The 16,677-nt window shown below is 37.9% G+C and overlaps 1 protein-coding gene across 18 annotated transcripts in view; it reads right to left on the reverse strand.

Moving 5' to 3' along the window:
• Positions 1 to 16,677, reverse strand: part of SRPK2 (SRSF protein kinase 2) — a 214,460-nt gene that overhangs the window by 129,594 nt on the left and 68,189 nt on the right. The window lies entirely within an intron of this gene.

Below are 16,677 nucleotides of genomic sequence, written 5' to 3' on the forward strand. Positions count from 1 at the left end.
GAAAAAAATCTAACACATTTCCTTTAAAATACTAGCGATTAACCTAAAGCACATAATTTCACATGAATAAAACTGACATGGTATTATTATTACCGAGACTATTTCACATGTAAAGCTGTTTCCCGTCTCGTAAATGTGTTTTCCTGTTAGTGATTAAAAGTTCACATACCAAAAATAAAACACAGTGCCACTAGGATTTCAAAGTAGACTTTAATAGTTTAGGGGGTTTTTTAAAGGGTAAAACAAAATTTAATTTTTACAAATCTTGACAATAGAAACCAAAGGAATATGAAAAGATATAAAGGAAAAAGGAATAAAAATTAGTTGCATAAAATACAATGTACCTACACAGGAATATCGTCTTCATGTAAAATAAGGGTTTTTCCAAATTGCTTAAGATTACAACTTCGTCCAACGGGCATTATAAAACTGGCATGAACATCTAATGAGAAAAGAGAATCTACCATAGGCTGTAGCCAAACTACCTAACCACTGGAGACAGCACACAGCACTGTGGTTAAATTGAGATGATGATAATGAAACTTACCTTGAGGATTCTTACATGGATTACAGACCCTGTAATCCACCTGGTGCCATAGTGAAGGCTCAGAAATGCCCCTCCCGCCCGTTTAAGAAGAGCCCAGTGTTTAAGAACTCAGGCTCTGCCGCCAAGTAGCCTTAGATTTGAAAGCAGGCTCCTGCTTCATTTTTAATAGCCATATGACCTTGGGGAAATTACTTCAGCTGTGTAAACCTCTACCTCCTCTCCTATAAAATGGGGATAATAATTCCTATGTGAGGGGCTGTTCTGAGGATTTAGTGAAATAATCCATGAAAGTCACGGAGTGTTGCGCTTGGCACATAACCTTCTCTGGTTCACAAAGGACAGTAATCCTAAACTAACGCGTGCTGAATGAGTTAATAAAGTGCATTACATCTGGTCCAGTTTTAATCCACCTTCCCTCTCACCACTCACCTCAACCCCCACCTTCCTGTCACCACCGGTACGTGTGGGAATTTAATCTGCACCTCAGTCTCCCCATCTAGAGAATGATTCCCAGTTAATCAGCCTTCAGAAACGAGGCTACATGTGAATCCATTTTCATCGTGGCAATTTTTCATTCAAAAAAGACAAAAAATTCACACTTCGGTGTATCTATATAAAATCTGTGCACTTAAGCTGAGCGACCCCAAGATTAAACTGCACAGCTCTACTGAAGTTTATACCAATCTTATAAACATCAGAAAGAAAAGTTAAAGCTCTAAACCATTTTCTGGCTGGTCACTGAAAGAGCTCCCAACCAAATGGTTTCAAATAATACATGAAAAGTTTCCAACATTTTCTTCAAACCTTCAGATGTGTTTCGAGCTCCAAAAGGACTGAAAGGTTCAGGAATGTTCACAAATACTATGTTAATACTGTTTCCTTTGAGGTCCGAGTATTCATTCCATCTAGGCCACTATCTTATCAATACCTTATCAATCCCGTCACTGGGTCTGATTACTCCCCACAGTCACTTAGAACTCCAGAAGCCATGGTACTGAGTTTCACTCCCCCACGACAGCCGCCATTCCTGGGGGCGCTGGTGTTCGTGCTGACAGGACTTCTGAAAACCCGTGGCCTCCTCAGCCTCCTGAACCTCCGTCAAGGGAGCCATGTACTCCCGTGACCACACGTAGGATGCTCTCTGCCACACACGGCACATATCTCCCCAAAATTAGTTGGTTGTTTTTCTATTTTATTCACAGTATCCAGAATCCTATACTTTATTTTTCTGCAGATAAGTCCACCAATCTTTTCCTGTTAAACTGAGACTTTCCCACACCAAAAAAATTATAAATCATCAGCCTGTTTTCCTCTAATACACTTCATAACTTTATTTTGCTTGTAAAACCCTGGACTCTTCTACACTTTATTTTGGTCTATGAATTAATTGAAGAGGTCCGGTATGCTTTTACAGGTCACATTTTTAAATCTTATACACCACCCTACCCCCATAATTCTGAATTGCTCTCTTCACCACTCTTTGGTTCTTCCGAAGCAAAGTATTTACCAACCTTTTAAATATATACTTATTCCACCATCCACTGTTTCCATTTATGCATTCCAGACAATGAGTTTAAACACACACACACACACACTTATTTCACAAAGAAAATAAGCAAGCGGTACCTTTGTAGTTAGAATAAGCATATTTAAATTTATGGTTAATTTTTTTAGTCATAATTTTGTTTTAATTTCTAAATAACACTATAAAGCAACATAAGTTTTGTGGGGTTTTTTTAATGTTTTTGTGTTTTTAGTATTCTCTTCCTAACTCTGGGTTCTTTGTGGGATCATCTTTTGTCACCCAGGCCTGGAAAGGCTGATGATACTTGCATGACCCTCTTTGCATTCATTGACTCTTCTATCTATACCCTGGACATTCAGAACCACAAGGGCATTAATGATGACCAAATTTGAATTTTCTAGCACAATACTCTCCTCTGCAACCCAGAACTATATATCCTTCAACCCCTATTAGACATTTTCACCTAAATGGTCCCTATATGCCTTGAACGCAATGTCTAAAACTAACCTCATCTAAAACTAACTTTTCAATCTAATGTCTCCTTTTATAGTCTTTATCTCAGTAAACAGAAGCACCATTGGGTTCCAAGGCAGACTTTTTGAGGGACCCTACACAAGTACCCTTATCTCATTTGGGATATCATTACCATCATTCTCCTGTGTATTATATGTTATGCTCTGGAAATGCTGAGCTCTATCTACTCTGTGATTCCCCAAACACACCTTGCTTTCTCCCTTTTTTTTTAATTAAAATTTATTGGGTGACAATGATTAGTAAAATTACATAGGCTTCAGGTGTACAATTCTGTAATACATCACCTATATATCAAATTATGTGTTCACCACCCAGAGTCAGTTCTCCTTCCATCACCAAATATTTGACACCAAGTCTCTTTTTACACAATGTGCTCTGCCTGGAATGCCACTATCCAGTTTGTTTCCCTTGCACACCCAGCTCACTTTTCTAATCACAGCCCAATCATTACCTCCTCCCTGACAGCTTCACAGACAGAATACAGTTCGCGTCCTCTACCCCTCTGTGTATCACATACACTGGCATTACAGAATTACTAAAATATGTGTCTTGCTTGTCTGATCCCCCATTGCGGCCACAGCTTCCTTAAGCGTAGGGAACTGAACTTGCACTTCAATTGGCACTTATTTGTTGATACTTTCATCGTCATTTTAGCCTATTCTAGTCTAGTGTTAAAGTTACAATCCAGCTAAGTTAGTTTCCTTAAATATACGTTTCCAGATACAATTAATCAGAGATTCAAACAACGGTAGAGCTAGAAGGTACGCAAATATCACCACCTAGCCTAACCACATGAATTTATAAAGAAGAAATTTGAAGGGAAAAAAAGGTAAACTGGTGGCAATAACTTACTTCTCTAAAAGATTGCTGTCTCTGAGACCTATAACTAAGTTTCCAAGGACCGAGCAACCCAAGCAGAACATTTCAGCCTTCTTTTAAATCAGCTTTTTTTTTTTTTTTTTTTTAAATCAGCTTCTTAAATGCGATTTTCTCGCACCTCCAACCATGGGCATCACCACTGCTAGTGGCTTTCTTAAATTTAAATAATTGGTTGGTCTGTGACATCCTACTCTTCTTATTCATCACCTTACACAACAAAAAAGAAAAACCAGTTCACTCGGATTTTCCCCATTCTTTTCTACCCAGCCTAAAGACCTTCATAATACCCTTTTATTCACATTATACTCACACTTTAAAAGATGCTCAAATTCCTTGTAAACATGAGTAGTTTGACTCTTCGGGAACAGCCTACTATCTTTAATAGTTCACTTTCCACTCAAAAAGTTTGAAGACTCCTGTGAACGCTTAGGGCTGTAAGTCCAGAGCTGAGCCAATCCCTAAGAACCCTGACCTGCCCAGGAATAGCAGTTACCAGTAACTCTACCAAAACTAAGTCCAACAAAAAAGCTGCCTCAGACTCAGATATCCTAGGAGAGAAACTGGGCCGCCCTGAACCCACCTAGAACTCTAAGTGTAATCGCAGTTGGAGACTAACGCAGGGATGTCGTGGAGATGACATTCCCCATTGTCCTTTAGATCACTAAATACCAAGCACGAGCTCAGACAGATCCTTGCTTTATGATATGGACTTAGATAATAATTGCACCGATAGCTCTATTAGGTTGGTGTAAAAGTAACTGCGGTTCTTGCAATTATTTTTAACTTTTTAAACCGCAATTACTTTTGCATCAACCTAATACCTAAATTCTCATACCTACATCTGTTTTCCATGGGATATTATTCCGATAGATTTACCAAACTTCCTTTCATTTGCCAAATTCATTACATGATTATCCACATATCTGATTTTTATTTTGGGTATATATAAGGAGAACATTTTTAAAATTACTGCCTCATATATGGAGGGTGCCCAAAAAATGTATATACATTTTAAGAAAAGAAAAACCTGTTAAACTTGTAATACTCAATATACACTGATAACAAATGATGAATAGAAGTCACGTTTGACTTCTGTAATTACAAGAGGTGCTCAAAGTGGTTACCATCAGCATCCAGACACTTCTGATTACGGCGAATGACTGCTTAAGCAACACTGACCAAAGTATCCACTTGTACACATTTTTTGGCACCCCCGGCAAGAAACAGGTATGCGCTCAGATTCCCTCGGCTGATAGGATATTACTGCAAGAACAGGAAGATGCTTCGGCAGGCCTCAGCACCAGAATCTTGTTCTGAAGGAAGGGCAGCCCTGGAACCAAGTGCACAGAGGCACTGCTCTCCACCTTCACACTCACCATTCCGGCAGATCGACACCTCTCTGCCCCTAATTCCATTTCTCCTCTCACCACCAATTAACTGCTGCTCTCTATTTCGTGTTTCAGGTTCTGCTGTCTCAGGATGCAAGCTTAGGGCCTTCGCTCTTGTGTCTTCAATTTAAGCCTAGGAGTATCTTTAAGGGACTTCCATTGGAACGCAAACGAGAGCCTGTAGACACTGGTCTGGCTCAGGTGTCCGTCTCTGAGATTGCCACCTGGGACCAAGCATTATTGAGGCCCTGACTCAAATTCCAGAGACTGACACTTAAGAGACCCTTCATGAGGGGCAAGCTCTCTGAGACGTCTCGGAAGGTCAGTGACTGACTGACCAACACCCTGAAGATCAGTCTAGCCTAAAAAGGAGTCCTTGTTACCTCAGCATTCATTATTCAAGTTTTCTCTATTATGGCAATACACAGAAAAGCAAAAGTTGTGCAAGTAAAAGTAATCATTAGTGAACTAACCATTCAAACAAGTGATTATCACCAGTCTTTGTCCCCACTCAAACACCTTCTCTGTCAGTCTCACTGATGATGGGCACACAGTCCAACAACTCAAATGCAAATCCTGAGCAAAGTGAAAACTGAAAATCTGCAACAAAAGATGCAATACTTACAAAATTGATGGAAGATACTAACGTCAGACTTCCAGGTAAACACACTGACAAATCAGGATATAGAAGGAGTTAGGAAGATTAGTAACTGATGAGAAAAATCAACAAGGACAATAATATGCTGTGTCTCAAGAATATTTGATTATCAAAGACTAACAGGGATAAAAAAAAAGTAGTACTCTTAAATAGTCTGGAAAAATGTATTATAATTTAAAAGCTATCCAATCATGTTATTATATAAAACTTATGCCAATATATGCCAAAAACAATCAATACTTGATACATTCCTTGTTCATTCTAAAACCCATTACATATTTTTCAATTACATCTTAACTTTTGTTAAATAACATGTAAGCTTGCTTTCAGAATCTAATTTTATTTTTCAAGATAAAATCCCAACTTCACCACCCTTCCTTAAAAGTAGTCTTTTTCCAGTATCAAATTTCATCCTGCTGTGCAATTCCAAAACAGGATTACTTATGTCTGCCAGCCTACTACAATGTGGTCACCCCAAACTACACTGGGGCAGGGGTGGGAAGGCCAGGGTTGAAGGAGCAGAAGGAAGAGATCTCGGGCTGTTTAGGTTCCTGGTCTAGAACTTTCAAGGTAGCTGCTACTGCCACTTACCAGAAACTTCATTTACTAGAGGAAATGTTTTTCCTTCTGTCACCTTTTAAATTATTATTCTGAATGCAATTTATAACCCCAAAGAAATACTAATTTCAAAAGAATGATTTGTTATTGATTCCCAAGTTCTAGCAAGAAAAGCAGGTCAATCCCCTCAAACCGGAATCCTATCACCCAGCCCCTGGAAGCCAGGAAGCAAGAAGACAGAGGAAAGAAGAAACCACTGCTTGGGACCAAAAACCTAGATCACCCATCCTACTACCATATGGAGCATGTTAAAATGTTTCAGTTCATCACAATTTGTTACCATTGTTTTGTTATTTTGGTATTGAAATTTTTCAGGAACAACAAAATACAAAAATGCAATAAAGTATGAAAATATGAATGTTTAAATAAATTTCTAATTTATTAGCCTCACCCATCCATCATTCCCCTCTATTAGCAATGAGATGTAATGAAATGAATCCCTGAAAACTGTGTACAGGTTTCTCACCACAGCAGAGTGTCATGAATAGTTAATCCAGCCGCTACCAGAATAACAGCGCTCTTACCCTCATTCTGTTGGGGAGACAGAAGTAACACAAGTTCTTAGATAACTGAGCTCTTACACTCAGGGTGAGATCCAATGCTCGGTTCCTCATGAAGCCAAGTTTTAAAGCTTTCTCTTTCTTACACTTACAAAATATCACTTGCACATTTTTCTAAAACAATGTGAATTTAGAAAATACATCACAGAATAACTCAGAAAAAGGAAGTATTTTTATAAATCTAACTTAAGGGCAATTATTCATACTAAATATTAATATACAACTGAAACTACTTGGTTCTCTAATATGGACACTTACAATTTCATAAAGTAAGATATTTTAATTGTATTTATAATTTCAGCATATACCATTCATTCACCAAGGCGATGAATGACTGCTTTCCAACTCCTTTAGCAAGCCAAGGCTATCACTCAACCATCTTAAAAAGAAACTTTACTATGTAAAGAGATGACAAAATTATTGTGCAAGGCTTATTTCGTGTATGAAAAAACAATCCATATCAAAATGTGTGGGTATAAGGAGGTATCCGTGTCCCTAACTCCCGATCCGTATTAACTTTCAAACTGAAGAATGAAATCGATGTGATATAGTCCAATTTTCCACCTTTCTACGTTCCCTCAGTACCAAGAGTTATTAAATTAGGTGAACAGGTGAAAAGGATATCACAAAAATATGTACGCCACAGTGCAATACTTAACATTTAGCTTGGACCACAGGCTTATTTGGGCTCTTTAAATGAATGAATTCATTTAATCCTCACAATTGGAGAAAATAGGTACTTAATATAATGTCCATTTTACATATGTGGAAACTGAAGCTTGGAAAATTTAAGAAATTTGTTCAAGATTCCAGAGTTAAACGATTCCATTTACACTAGCATCAAAAAGAAGAAAATACTTAGGAATAAATTTATTGAATTAGAATCCAGACATAAACCCTCACATGGCAGTCAACTAATTTTCGACAAGAATGCCAAAGCCATTCAGTGGGAAAGAGACAGTCACTTCAAAAGATCATGCTAATAACTGGATATCCACGTGCAAAACAATAAAGCTGGACTCCTGCCCCATGCCATACAAAAATTAACTCAAAATGGATCAAAGACCTAAATATAAAGGCTAAAACTATAAAACCAGTAAAGGGAAATATGGGTATAAATCTTCATGATTTTGGATTAGGCCAGAGTTTCTTAAATATGACACCAAAAGGACAAGGAACAAAAGAATGGATAAACTGAACATCATAAAAATTTTAAAAAATTGTGCATCAAAGGATACTATCGAGAAAAATAGATAATTCGCAGAATGGGAGAAAATATTTGCAAATCAGGTACCTAATTTAAAAAACTAACATCCAGAATATATAAAGAACTCTTAAAACTCAAAAATTAAGAAACCCAACGTCCTAATTAAACAATGGGCAAAGAATTTAAACAGACATCTCTCCAAAAAAGAAATACAAATGGCTGGCTGATAAACACATGAAAAGACACTCAACATTATTTGTCATTAGGGAAACACAAATCAATACAACAATGAAATACCACTTTATACCTACACCAAGATGGCTATAACCAAAAATACACTAACAAGTGTTGTCGAGGATACGGAGAATTTGGAACCTTCGTGCACTGCTGGTGGGCATGTCAAATGGTACCACTACTTGGGAAAACTATCTGGCAGCTCTTCAAAAAGTTAACTATAGAGTTACCAGGTGCGGCTGGATGGCTCAGTGGGTTAGAGCGCGAGCTCTCAACTACAAGGTTGCCGGTTCAATTCCCGCTTGGGATGGTGGGCTACGCCCCCTGCAACTAAAGATTGAAAATGGCAACTCAACTTGGAGCTGAGCTGCACCCTCCACAACTAGACTGAAGGACAACGACTTAGAGCGGATGTTCCCCAATATTCCCCAATTAAAAACAAAAAAAAGTTACCATATGAGCCAACAATTCCACTCCTATACACCCAAGAGAATAAAAAACATGATCATATCATTCACACAAAAACCTGTACACAAATGTTTATAACAGGATTACTCATAATAACCAAACAGTGGAAAACAACCAATATGTCCATACACTGATGAACACATAAACAAAATGCGGTATATCCATCCACACATATAAAAGCAATGGGGTACTGATATATATATGCTTGCCACACAGGTGAACCTTGCATTATGGAGAGGGAAACAAGCCAGACACAAAACATACATTGCACGATTCTATTTATATGAAAAGTCCAGAAACAAGGAAAAATAGACAGAAATTAGATCTAGGGACTGAGAGGAGGGGGAACGGGAAGAGTCCACTAAGACACATCGGTTTCCTTTTAGTATAATGAAAACGTTCAGGAATTAGATAATAGCAATGTTTTTACAACATTATCAACATGCTAAAAGCCACCGAGTCGTAATGGTTTTTGAAAGGTGACTTATGTGAATTTTATTTCAATGATGTGATGAGCCAGGATCAGAACCCAGGTAGACTAGCTTCCAAAGTGCAGCTGCACAGCTGTGCTGTAGAGCCCACAAGGAAGAAGTGCTCAGTCTGCCTAGGAAACCGGAATGGTCTGAGAAGCCATCTGGGCTTGGTTATGAGGGTTACCCTGACAGGTGAGGAAAAGCTCACTCCAAACAGGAAACAGCACGAGCAAAGCTACAAAGAACCCTACGATGTGGACCATTCCAAGTTGTTTTGGTGACGTAGTGTAGTAGGTACTGGCAGAAACTGGAGCACAGATATTGGCAGGAGCTGTTCCTAGAGCATCTTATACTCCAAACACAGAGTCCTTCTTTTTACATAGGGTAGAAATAGAACCAACTACACAACCAAAACTAAAGTAAGAGATTCAGCAGGTGAATGCAATTTAAAGGCAAGTTTTTAAAATCTAATAGAGAAAATATTAAACTTCATGGAGCTATTTATAAGGCTCGTCAATTTCCCACAATTCATTTTGTGTCTGTACGCCCACATAGCACCCCTCCAGAACTTTGCCAATTATCACTTCTCTCACTTGTAAACCCTAAAATTTTCACCTCAAGCCATCAGTCATCCCTTATTTCTGTAACAAACTTTAACAGCAGCAAGCAACAGTAAAGTTTACTTCCAAGGCTTTGTTCCATTACAAAGCATTATAAAGCTCCACAAACACTAGCAAACCAGACTGAAGCTACTATATTCTTGTCTTGCTGTCTGTGAGATTTCCTAGAAATTACATGAACATGAAATCTGAACTAGTTCTCCATGGTTTTTCTTGTTTTTTTATTTGCATTTATTTATTTATTTATTTATTTATTTATTTATTTATTTGTTGGGGTGACAATTGTTAGTGAAATTACATAGATTTCAAGTGTACAATTTTGTATTACATCATCTAAATAAATAAATCCCATTGTGTGTTCACCATCCAGAGTCAGTCAGTTCTCCATGTTAATGTGCAAAAATCAACATACCTTAAATGTATCAAGGACACACACAAATATACCTTAGCTTTGTTTTATCAAAATGACCTTGAATCAATATTCCAGAGTACACCTTCTTCATCCTTATTATTGTTAGCCATGTATTGAGTTGTTGGTTTCTGGTCACTTAGAACAACATTTTAAGCATGAAACAATGCCCGAAGATTGAGACATTAGGAATAATAACTATATTTGTAATAAATAGCAACAACAATAATAACAGCTAACATTTAATACCAATTACAATGTGTTAGGCACTCTTCTATTTGCTTTACATATAACTCTCTTAATACTCCCATGTCCCTGTAAGATAAACACTATCACTATCCCCTTTTTACAGATAGGAAAACTGAGGTACAGAAGGACTAAGGAACTTGCCACAGTTCATAGAGCTAGTTAGAGCGAGGTTAGAGGGGGAATCTGAACCCACAGGGCATATGTATAGAGTCTGGGCCCTCAACCACTATACTCTATGTGTGTCTGATTTAGAATATCCACAAGTTTTTCCATAATAAAAAAGCTTAAACACTCATTTATATTAATATTTATGAAAGCAATAACACAATCCCAAAAATTCAGTCCTATTCAGACTTCATGTTTATAACCTTGCTGTCCCCTCCTCCTAAAAATAATCACGTCTTCTCAGTCCACCTTAAAACAATCATTTATTACACCTATACACTGTGCTAAGTGGTTGGGGAGATAAAAAGTCATTAACTTACATTAAGTGTCTAGAGAAAATGAAATTACTCTGCTATATCTGACTACATTTTATGGGGTAAGTTAGTTACCTGACCAGTACTGGCTAATTTGGACATTCTAAAAAAGTCTCAGGATGTACCTCTTATATTTAATTTTTGCCTTCATGCCAAAGGCCATTTGTACTGACATTGGCAGACTTACTAAATCACTCTCTCAGGGTTATGATGCCTAAAATGTCCTAGACATAATTCTGATGTATAAGCTAGTGTTGAGAATCACTAGTTTTACACTTGGCCCATGTATTCCCTATACAACTAAAATGACAGTATTACAAATGCACAATTCATTTCCAGGGACAATGGATTTCCAGGGACATTTCCAATCATGTCAAACAATACTCTATTTATTGACTTCAATAGGGAATGTGAGACAGTCATAATCCAGCAATTCCACTTCTTCCAAACGTAGGCTAAAAATAACATTCCCATGTGTCCTGGGAGAATCACACAAAAGTGCACATCATAACGTTGTATGCAACCAAAAATAATGGATAACAACCCGATTGTTAAATCAACTACGGTACATTCATAATACACAGCATTTTAAAAGAACGAGATAGTTCTACATGTTTTGAACAATCTTTACAACTAAGAGAAAACTCCAGTTTGCATAATACACACAAATATACTATTTGTGTTATATATCTTTTCATAGATACATGCGTATACGTACATACATAGGTAAATCAAAAATAAAATTGTAAAAGGATATATTCCAAAATGACTGGAAAACGGTCTTCTTCTGAAGATGGGATGTAGAATGAAGAATGGTGATCGGGGGGATTTTACCTTTATCTAAACTTAAATTTTTGTATAGGTATTGTGTAATTAAAAATAATTTTCTTAAAGTGTTGCCAAAGGACACTCCACTTAAAATAAATTCCTTTTGTGGTTACGTAGCTTTCAAATGGACACTCTGAGAAAAGACTGCCATCACACCATTATAAATAGCCTCCAAAATGCCAATTTTCACTTTCAAATAAAATTCACAGTTTAATCAAGGTCAAAGCAATGTTCTGTTGGAATTCTGAGAGTGTGATACTGAAGAGAAAAAAAAAAAGAACAGCTAAATTCTCCTGACGCTGTTCTATCATAAGAAAAGGAGTTTCATGGAGGTTGTACAAATGACATTTAAAACTAAATTCCATCTGTCCCTTCTAATTCCATCATAAACAGACTCTAAAAACAAAATTGCTTAAATAAATTGGTGAACTTAAAAAAACTACTTAAAAATATAGGTATTAATTTAGCAGCCCCCAAATGATCAAGTCTTAACTAATGGATGGAGTATGCTTATGAAAGAGGCGGCTGCTGTAGAAAACACAGAATCCTCTAGAGTTTAAGATGAAAACTACATTTTGTAAGTAGAGCCATATGAATATTAGGGGTCTTTTGTTGGATCATGCAGATTAGAAAGGAATGTTCTTAAGACACTTGGAGTCAAATGCCAGGGCAATTACATTGCAAGAAACACTTTCACCAAAAAACAAACAAACAAACAAACAAACACAGGGGCCGGCCCGGTGGCTCAGGCGGTTGGAGCTCCTTAGGCCGCCGGTTCGATTCCCACATGGGCCAGTGGGCTCTCAACTACAAGGTTGCCGGTTCGACTCCTCGAGTCCTGCAAGGGATGGTGGGCTCTGCCCACTGCAAACAAGATTGAACACGGCACCTTGAGCTGAGCTGCCGCTGAGCTCCCGGATGGCTCAGGTGGTTGGAGCGTGTCCTCTCAACCCCAAGGTTGCCGGATCGACTCCAGATCGACTCCCACAAGGGATGGTGGGCTGTGCCCCCTGCAACTAAAAAAAATGGCAACTGGACCTGGAGCTGTGCTGCGCCCTCCACAACTAAGATTGAAAGGACAACAACTTGACTTGGAAAAAAGTCCTGGAAGTACACACTGTTCCCCAATAAAGTCCTGTTCCCCTTCCCCAATAAAATCTTTTTTTAAAAAAAAAAAGAAAGAAAACACACACACACACAACAATAAAGAGGTAAGCAATGGCTCAAGAACTCAAGAGTTTTCAGAAATTCTAATCCTGCTTTTAAAACAAAAACCAAAAAAACCAAAAAACTTCCTTCCTTTCATATCATTATTTATTTTAATAACACAGTTTCCTCAATTTATACTGAAATATACTAGCCAATGTATTTTAACTCATCTGAAGTACCCAACTTCTCTTTTTCTAAATAAAGCCTGTCTGAAATTTGGAGGGAGACTACAAGAAAGTGGTGGGGGAGGGGGGAGGATGAGGGATGTTAATTTGTACTGATTACCATTCTATTTCTGGAGTTAAAGAATATGTATTCAGGTGCCCATTTTATTACTCTTTAAACTTACATTCGTTATTTCACGTACTATATGTGTGAAAGATTTCATAATTTTAAGATGTTTTAAACCAAAAGAATAACTAAAAGAGATGCCAGGGCAAAAGTGGAACACTATGCTAAAATACTTGCCTAGTTACCTCCTAGTTTTCCAGTGCTCTCACAGCACACAACAGGGTCACTTCCTTATTTCCTTATTTTCTCAACTCTGAAATACAGGTAAACCTCAGCTACCAGGGATTCAAGGAATGAGTGATTCGGGATAGCTATGTTCATAATAGTGGAGAGATTACCTATTTAACTCATTTAAGCCATTCTGAAAGAAAACAATCGTATTTGGTTAAAAAGTAACCTAAGCATACAGTTTCTCGGCTGCCTCATACAAAGCATTTCATTACAGGCATTACTCTGATAGTCTCAGAGCCTTGAATGGTAGGTAGTGCAAGGTCTGTTTCTGGACTAACGGCTCCAGATTAGGACAGTGCTTTTTGCTTGCTTTTCTGATTTGTCCCTTAGTTAGCCACGTGTCACTGTATGTGTGCACTTCTAACTGGCTCATTCTAACCTGCTGAAAAAACAAACTACAAGTAGGTAGTTTCCCACACTGCACATAAAGTTTTCCTTAAACTATCTCTAACACTTCAATGTTTATGAGTCCTACATCAAGGCTCATAGAGTTCTAGCACCTCTCTCTTTTGAGGGTCCCATTGCCACAGTCCTTTCACCAGCTTCATTCTTTCCCAAGTGATTAGCTTTATAACTGCAGCTTGCTCATGGAATATAAATGGACGCCAAGCTTCTCTATGTTATAGTGGCAACGATAACCCTTGTATTCGTATTATGACAATGATAACTCTTGAATTTGGCAAGGGTTACATACCTTTACTTTCATAGAAACATTATGAGGCAGATACAAATATCATTTCATTTTATAGATTAGTAAAGGAGGGGAAAGCCTAAAAAGTCAGGTAACATTTCTGACGTCACCCAGAAATTAACTGGAAGACACAGAACTTGGCCCCAGATCTAAAGGCAATGCTGATATTACCAACAATGAGACAACGACCCTACCACACTGACCTACCTGTCAGCAGTTTCGGAAATCCAAATCCCTGAGGCAGGGATTGCATTGTTCCAGTTCACCTTTTCTAGCCACACTACACCCTCCCCCAGAGGCTGGACCACCGTGGACTGGCATTGGGGCCAGATGCACAGCTAACCCAACCCCTTCAGGTGATGGGCCACAAAACAGCCACATCCCAAAGGGCTGCCAGCGGGCACTTCCAGTCTACACCCCACCCCTGTGCTCCTAGTTCCTGACAGCTGGCGGAGTCAGCAGAGTGCCTGACAGAAATCAGACACAATCCCCAAAGTTCGAACAATGTGAACAGAAAGGAAAAATTCCAATTTGGGCAAGAGTTTTTCATCAAGCCCCATGGAACCCACTGCAAATTTCTGTTCCAGTTCTACTCATTATTCAAATTTTTCCATTCAAAATGTTGATTACCTACTATGTTCCAGCACTGTATTTGGGGCAGTGTGATTCAAATTTAAAAATGCTACCAAAAGTTCCTATAGTCTTCTCATCAGGTTCTGGTGAAGAGAAATTCATAGAGAAATACTTCTTCCTCTGAAGGCTCCTGTCCCTTGTCAAGTTTGAAACATGGGAAAAGCAATGTCAAGATCTTTGTCATTTTTTTAAATCCATTTTTTTCTACGGCTGGTGACTATAATCTTCTCTAATACTGTCTTTTAGCAAATACTACTTTTCTTTTAAAGAAAGTTTATGCTGTTAATCATCTGAAATAATCCTCCCTAACTGTGGACCTGCACTGTCCAATACAGTACCACTAACCACGTTTCCGTAGCTACTGCGCACGAGATGTGGCTACTCCAAACTGAGATGTGGCTAGTACAAAAATACAGATTATATCTTGATGTTATTTTGATATACTGAGTTAAATATATTACTATATTATTACATTTCTAGAATACTATTCAGGGGCAGCCGGTTGGCTCAATGGTTAGAGTGCAGTGCTCATAACACCAAGGTCGCCGGTTTAATTCCCACATGGGCCAGTGAGCTGTGCCCTCTACAACTAGACTGAAAACAACGACTTGACTTGGAGCTGATGGGTCCTGGAAAAACACACTGTTCCACAATATTCCCCAAAAAAAATTTTTTTAAAAAAATACTATTCAGCTGATTAAAAAAAAATGACATTCTGATTCATGCTGCGACATGGATGAACCTTGAAAACATAGTAAGCAAAATAAGCCAAACATAAAAGAATAAGTATTGTATAATTCTACTTACATGAAGTACCTAAAACAAGCAAGTTAATAGGAAACAAAACAGAGGTTACCAGAGACTAAGAAGGGAAAACAGGGAGTTAGGGTTCAGGTTCCGAAGTGAAGGAGCCTTACGCAGGTAGTAAGAGACTGCAAAAACTTACCTCAAATCTCAGTAAAGATAAATAAACACTACTAGCAAACCAGCTCCCGGTTTTGTTTTTTTAAGTACCTATAATGAACACTACCCAATTTAACTCCCAAGGAGAAAAGTCAAGTAAATTGGTTTGCTACCATCAAGCTTAAAAGACGAATCTTATTTTTTCCTACTAAAGAATGGATCTGAAGATGACTAGAATACTCTGTGAAACCTCAACAGCCATTTCCACAAACCATTCCACAAGTGCTTTTATAACAAGCATCTTCAAAATACTGACAAACACAATCAGCTTTGTGCTGAGAGCACTTCTCTCTATAACAGACACAATTTTAAAAAGACACAAAAGTAACACATAGTACACAGTTTGATGTTCTTTTGATTTACAGCATTCAGTCCTCTGAATTTGCCAAGGTTTCCAAATCTCAATTTATAACCCTATTCCCTGGCTTCTAACTTAAGAGATACATTTAGTTGTGTCTCATTTCTTAAGGCAATGAAACAGTTTTGCACCTCTGAACATAAAAGAGGTTAGGCTGTAACAAATTCTTTTCAATTAGTTTAAGAGTCTTTAGAAGAGGGATTCCAAACGTATCAAGAATATTTACTAAAAAAACAAATATACAATGAAGTACAAGAGAGGAATTACAGGGAAATGAGGAAAAAAATATGATGTAAATCCACTCACTTTACAAGAACTAAAAAAAAAAAAATCTAGTCTCAAAAAGTCAAAGGACAAATAGTAGACATTCACAAACATTCTCACATTTAAATACTTCAGGAAGGCTCACAAGACTATTCCCTGACTCAGAATGACAACACTAGCAGCTCACACCGATTTTGAGCTCACTGTGTGCTGCCACCTGTTGTGGGGGCTTTCCATTTACGAGCTCAATGAATCTAAGACGCTCCAGGAAGTCAGTATGGTAATTACCAGGCCTTGTTTTTTGATTAGGAAACAGAGGCACAGAGAAGTTAAATAACTGTGCGCCACGTCACACAGCTTG

This window comes from Rhinolophus hipposideros (genome assembly GCF_964194185.1).
Source record: "Rhinolophus hipposideros genome assembly, chromosome: 18".
NCBI lineage: Eukaryota > Metazoa > Chordata > Mammalia > Chiroptera > Rhinolophidae > Rhinolophus > Rhinolophus hipposideros.